Source organism: Triticum dicoccoides, chromosome 1B (assembly GCF_002162155.2).
Source record: "Triticum dicoccoides isolate Atlit2015 ecotype Zavitan chromosome 1B, WEW_v2.0, whole genome shotgun sequence".
NCBI lineage: Eukaryota > Viridiplantae > Streptophyta > Magnoliopsida > Poales > Poaceae > Triticum > Triticum dicoccoides.
This window is the reverse complement of record NC_041381.1, coordinates 22741211-22748127: the sequence shown is the minus strand read 5'-3', so window position 1 is coordinate 22748127 and position 6917 is coordinate 22741211. Positions and strand designations below refer to the sequence as shown.

General features: G+C 45.9%; 1 non-coding gene across 1 annotated transcript; it reads right to left on the bottom strand.

Annotated features, from left to right (window-relative positions):
* Positions 1-813: 813 nt before the first annotated feature.
* Positions 814-887, bottom strand: TRNAV-CAC. Its single transcript has one exon. It is a non-coding gene; the product is annotated as a tRNA-Val (tRNA).
* Positions 888-6917: the final 6030 nt, after the last annotated feature.

Sequence of the window (6917 nt, the reverse complement as noted above, 5' to 3'; positions counted from 1 at the left end):
GGTGGAATTTAGGAGCTCAATTGTTTGAGAAAAAAAACCTTAACTCAAAGTTTCAAGGAATTCTAGAAACAAACTACATGTTCACATGGATATATACTACAAGAGTATAAAGTTTCATGATGAAATAAGTTAACATGTGAGCTACACGAACATGACAATTTCGTGGATTTTTAACAGTGAAAGCGAGTGTACTGTTCACCATTTTCAAAATCACAAAGTTGTCTTTTATTGGCGTAGTCCGCATGGTAACCTATATCATCGGCAAACTTTAGGCACATATGGTATAATCCATTTGAACATGTGGAATTTTTTTTACAGAATTTTTTGAAACTTTAGAATGTGACTTTAGATAGAAAATTCAGACAATAGTGACTAATTAGCTTTTTTTTAAGATAAAGTGACTAATTAGCTGGTCCGTTAGTGGATCACCGTGCGAAAAGCTGGCCGCTCTGCTTAAATGATCCACTAGCCGAGAAGTACTTTGCAAGCGCAAAGCGTGCCGACATAGCAAAACCCAGTGGTGAAAGCTACAGGTGATTATCACGTGTCGGCGAAAATAGGAAAATTACTTTTGATCACTCTTGGTTCGGTACTCGAGAGTTTCCCTCACTGAAGCAGTTTAATTTGCTCGTACGCAAGGAACAGGATAGAAATCAGATAATTGGGAAACACAAAAACTCTTAAAACTTAGGTTTTTATCGACCCCGTTCTCACCATGCAAAAAAAAAAAAAGACCCCGTTCTCGTATTTGTCCCTTGCCGGAGATTGAAAAACTAATAATGCTATCCAAAAAAAAATGTCAAAAGAAAAAGATGTCTAAGCCCAGGTTCGAACTGGGGACCTTTAGTGTGTGAGACTAACGTGATAACCAACTACACCACCCAGACAGTTTGCTAATCGAAGCCAAGCACATCTTTATCTCAAATGAGCTTACGCGTCTGTTACATTCTTAGATGGAAAAATTGCCTTGGTAACATTTTAGGGTGTTAAAGGCTTAAACCTCAATAGCTTCCGTGGATTATTTAACACTCTCTCTTGTTTTATTTACTTTGCATACTAGATAATACCTTGCGCATTGTTGTGGGAATTGTTTGATTATGTGAACATGAATACTTGAATTAATAATATTTAAAATAGATGCAATTATACATATTTATTGAATATAAGTAGCATAATATAATGGAAATGATTGAGCCTTTTCTGCATGCATTTTACATGTTGAGATGAGTATTTTTCCATGCATGATTACCATGGTTGCATGTTAAGATACATGTGTTATTGAGGATTAAATGCTAGCATCATGCTTCTTCTTTTTTTACCCAAGCTTCATACGCAATAGTGTTAACTAAGTGCATCTTTAGCAGACCGATTATACTTGTATAACTCCCAATAGCTGCTTGTCGGGAGTCTCCCTAAAGGAAATACGCAGAGTATTGGGTTTTAGGAGGGTGTGAACTAGCAGATCCCTCCCAATATTTCCCCCTTTGCTAATTCACACCTCCTTTTGCATACAAAATTCTCATCTCATCTACATTACCACATCATATTAATGTAAACCATGGCACTCACAAGTTCACACGAACTACTAACAATGAAGCCACATATCAATTTCATAAAAAAAATGAAGCCCCTTACCGTGGCGGAGACAGGGGCGAGCAGAGTCCTCCCCCCGCCCCCCAATGATCGAGCCAACGGCGAGTATGTACTATACAAATAACGATACGAAGGCAGGTATACATGTAGGACGAGTCTACGCAGCGGCCGGCTGCTCGTTGGCCTGCCCGAGCGGCCGGCCTAAATTTTTTTTTTTTACCTGAAATCTCTTCCTGATCGGAAGGCTCTTGCGCCAGGTGCCACAACCGCGAACCGTCTGGCGTTTAGCGGCCAGCTCCTCGCTGTCGCTGACCGCCGAGCCCTCATCCGCTTCATCGCGCTCGCCGGCGCCCCCGGCTACGGCCTGTTCGCATCCCCGCTCCTCGCCGCCCGTCGGCTCCGAGCTCCACCTCTCCGTCTTGGAGCACTTCCTCTTCTCCTGTCTCCTTCTCCGATCCCGCCGCCTCCGCGTACGCCCCGATCCACAAATCGCGCCCCGCATCCAGTCCTGGGTCTCCACCCTCGCGCCCACTGCCGGCGGCACACGCAAGCCGGGGCAAAAATCGGAGCTCTGTCTGTATCTCGAGCTGTTGTACGCCTGCCTTAGGGAGTTCGTGCCGACTGTGTGCAAGCCGTTGCGCCGGCTCACTGGCACCCTCCTCCAGCGACCGATGCCGCCGACCCTTTCGCCCCCGCTGAGTTCTTCCTCCACGTGCTCGTCGGGGTGGACTTCTGGCCGCTGCCCGTGCAGACGTACCGTGTCTTCGTACTCAAGCTGCCCTCCCGTGCTCGAGTTGAGCGAGCAGTCAAGCTGCTCGTCGATGACGAGTCGTCATGTACCTGAAGAGACTGCTGTGTTGGTGGTCCTGCACGCATGGTGTTTGAAGAAATGGCAGTGAGGAATGTGGTCTGCGATAGCGAGGCTTGATTCTGGAATCCCATGATACAGAGGCCTATGCATGAAGCGATGGTGTCCCTAACCAAAGCAACTAGGACCCTCTTTGGTAAACCTCGGGGAGAAACAACTCTCACACACCTGCAGCTTAAGCTCATTCATAAGATTGATAGAAAACAATCAAGGAAATTACTTTGGTTAGAACATAGTTGGCTATGGTAGTAGTTCAAGTTGGATTTAACCCTTAGGAAGTTGCACAACACGGTGGTACTAAGTTTGCTAGATGATGTTTTCTTAAGTTAATCTATTTTTTCTAGTCATTTTTTTGTTGGCATCCGCAACAGTTGTAGTTGCACACATAGTAGTTCTCAGTTGGATATGATCATTGAAAAATTGCACAACACGGCGACACTAAGTTTGCTGGATGATATTTATTCTTAAGTTAATCTATTTTTTCTAGTCACTTTTTTTGTTGGCATCCGCAGCAGTTGTAGTTGCACACATAGTAGTTCTCAGTTGGATATGATCATTGAAAAGTTGCACAACACGGCGACACTAAGTTTGCTAGATGATGTTTATTCTTAAGTTAATCTATTTTTTCTAGTCACTTTTTATGTTGGCATCCGTAGTAGTTGTAGTTGCACACATAGTATTTCTCAGTTGGATATGCTCATTGGAAAATTGCACAACATCGCGATACTAAGTTTGCTAGATGATATTTTTTTCTTAACTTAATCTATTTTTTCTAGTCATTTTTTTGTTGGCACCCGCAGTAGTTGTAGTTGCACATATAATAGTTTTTAGTTGGATATAATAATTGGGAAGTTGCACGATGATTCTAAGTTTGATAGATGATGTTTTTATTAAGTTAATCTATTTTCCTATTCACTCTTTTGTTGGAATCTGCAATAGTTCTAATTGCACACAGTAATTCTCGGTTAGATAAGAAACTTTCAAAGTTACAAAACGGAGTGTTTTCAGAAAATATGCTCAAAATAGACCCTTACAATCATTTGAACCCCACCAATCACCCCCTTTTCCTCTTTTCTTTGCCTATCGTTTTCCCCATAGATCCCATCGCGATGGAACTTGAGGCTACAACGAGCTCGCCCGCCCTCCTCGACCGCGTCCATCACGAGCATGTCGCTCTGCCTCGGCCGCTCCCAAGCGCACCTCCACCTGCGCTCGTCCACCTCGATCGCGGGCATATTGATGGAAGTAGGTGCCACCACGAGCCCGCATGCCCGTCCGCCTCAGCCATGGCCATCTCGCCGGCAGTGGCGCTAGGAAGGAAGAGTAGGTCGCATTTTGCTCCCTACCAGGGCCGTTGTCTGCCTCGACCGCGACCATATTGCCGCCACCCCGTATGGCGCCGCCCATGCTCCATTCTCATCATGCTTGACCACAGGTGTCGTAATCTTCGGTTGTTCAAGCTTTGATCAACGATTGAGACGGGGAATCGAACCTCCCCGTGAAGAATAAAAGATTGAAGGCGGCTCAATTGAATATGATCATTGGAAAGTTTCACACACAGCGATACTAAGTTGGCTAGATGACATGTCATGCTGGCATTGAATGTTTGGTACCTTAAATATTGTTCATGTATCACTCTTTCGTATTTGAATGATATTAGCTTTTTTTAGCAACAAATTGATTTAGTTTGCATCAAAGTTTTTCTCTCTAATAGGGGCAAACACATTTCATGATTAAGCAGAAGAAGTTGCACAATCATGCTTCTAAAGTCGCTCATGGACTGTCAAGCAGTTGGCTGGTGTAGCTGCTGAAGTTGCACATCCTACTGGTAGGGGTAGTTGGGGCTGGAGTGTCCACAGGTAGGGAAGAAAGCCGGACATCAACTATGACTGTTGGGCCATGGCAGCAGATGAAGTTGTATATCTCACACGATAAGGGGTAGTTAAAAATGGTGTAATCCGCACATCCGCGGAATAGGGGGAAGTTGCGCATCGACTACTAAGCAGTTGGCCAGGACAGCAGACGAAGTTGCACAACGACTGGTAGGCAATTGGCCGGGCAGCAGAGGAAGTTGCACAACGGCTGGTAGGCAGTTGGCCGGGCAGCAGACGAAGTTGCACACCGTTGGGTAGGCAGTTGGCTGGGGCAGCAGATGAAGTTGCAAATCTCAATGGCAAGAGTTGTTGAGGTGGTCAAACACTCTCACCAGCATAATAGCTCACGTATGACTGTGGGAGTGGCACACGCGCATCACCATAGTCGCACACACAGGATCACGGAGCGATACACTCTTGTTGGCGCATTCGCACACGCGTATCTAACTAAGAACGATTATGTGTGCAATTAGAACTACTATAAATGCCAACAAAAATGATCACCGTGTGTGCAACTTCCCAATGATCATATCCAATTGAAAACAACTATGTGTGCAACTAGAACTACTATAGATGCCAACAAAAAATGATCTTCATGTATGCAACTTCCCAATGATCGTATCCAATTGAAAACAACTATGTGTGCAACTAGAATTACTATAGATGGCAACAAAAAATGATCGTCATATGTGCAACATCCCAATGATCGTATCCAACTAAGAACGATTATGTGTACAATTAGAACTACTATAGATGCCAACAAAAATGATCACCGTGTGTGCAACTTCCCAACGATCATATCCAATTGAAAACAACTATGTGTGCAACTAGAATTATTATAGATGCCAACAAAAAATGATCTTCATGTATGCAACTTCCCAATAATCGTATCCAATTGAAAACAACTATGTGTGCAACTACAACTACTATAGATGGCAACAAAAAAATGATCGTCATGTGTGCAACATTCCAATGATCGTATCCAACTGAGAACGATTATGTGTATCCAACAAACACATTAGTCAAAATTAACAAAATTACCACCCAGAAACAGTTATACTACTTGGTTGGCAAGTCAATCAAAACAATTTGGATAAGGGGACCTGCCTAGTTGCAAAACAATTCATATGCGACTATGCGGCCTGCCTAGTTGCAAAACAATTCATATGCGACTATGCGGACCAGATTGTGCAACTCGGTGGCTATGCATGTGCCAACTAGGACTACTATGTGTGCAACTATAACTATGGTGGATGCCAACAGAAAATAGTAAACAATAGATCAACTTACGAAACTACTTCACAAACGATACTGCTGAACGATTCACGCACGATATGTTTAATCCAGTGGTTGTGTTGCACCTAGTTTTTTGCATGGATGGTCTGATTTACACTATCGTCCATGTATCGTCCAACATGTATCGTCTGCATAGCAGCACTCATCAACTCACACCCAGATCCTAATACACCCATCCCCAAAAGACCGATAAATCTGAAAAGAGGAACACATACATTCAATAGAAAACAGAGGACGAAAATGCAGAAGGAACCAAACAGATAAGGTACCTTATCGTTGTGTGGTTACGAATCAATCGATTAGATCATTGATCAGTTAAGCCTTGAAGAAATACAAGTCCCCACTTAGTCAAAGCACGCACGCGTACACAAAATTGTAGCAGACCAGCAGTATCACCGAGTAGCCTCCCCTGCTTTCCCATCTATGCTAGCTCTAGCTTACTCTACTCTTATCAACCGAGCCGGTCTCCTGTGCTCTTCTCTATCAAGCCGACTCATTCACGACGAATTTGCCATCATAGTGAAGCTTGAACGCCGCATCCCTGTACTCCAACCCCAGTCACCATGGATCCCACCACAACGCCCTTGTACTACACAACGAGGCCGGCGGTGTACACACCTGCTACCGACTTCTCCATCCTGTCCATGCATGCTCCTTTTCCCCATCCATAACAATGCTTGCACGCCACCGCCCCGTCCTCAACCCGTGACCACAACAAATCCGGTCACCGCGCCCTTTCCCCCACCCCCAGCCTGTTGGATCGATGGATCCAGAGAGAGGCGACCTCCTACCTGTATGTCCCCTCCCAAGAGCTCTGACGGCGTCCCCTTAGGAAAGTGGAGGGATACGGCGGCGTTGCTTCTCCGGCTCCACAACCCCGGCTGATCTGCTCGGCCTGAACCTCCGGTTCCGCCGCATCCCCCTCGACCTCCGGGGGCGTCATCCCGGCGTGAGGTCGGCGGTGGCGGCAGGTTGCGTAGCCGGGAGGAGGATCAGGGCGGCAGCTACATCGCCGGCAGGAGGAGCTCGGTGGAGGGGCGCATGGCCTGGAGAAGGGGCGGGAGGCGGCCGTGTCGCAGGGAGGTGTGCGGCGGTGCGGGGCGGCAGGTAGTGGGAGGTGGGATGAATGGATAAGATGCAAGAGGTAGGCGAGGGCAACAAAATAGTCTCTCCCGACAAAATAGCACCTGACCCTCGTGGGCCACACGATTCGCACGGGACGAGCGGTCGAGACGCGGCCGCTCGGTTTGACGGAATAGTGCGCATGCACTTTTAAGATTTCGGGA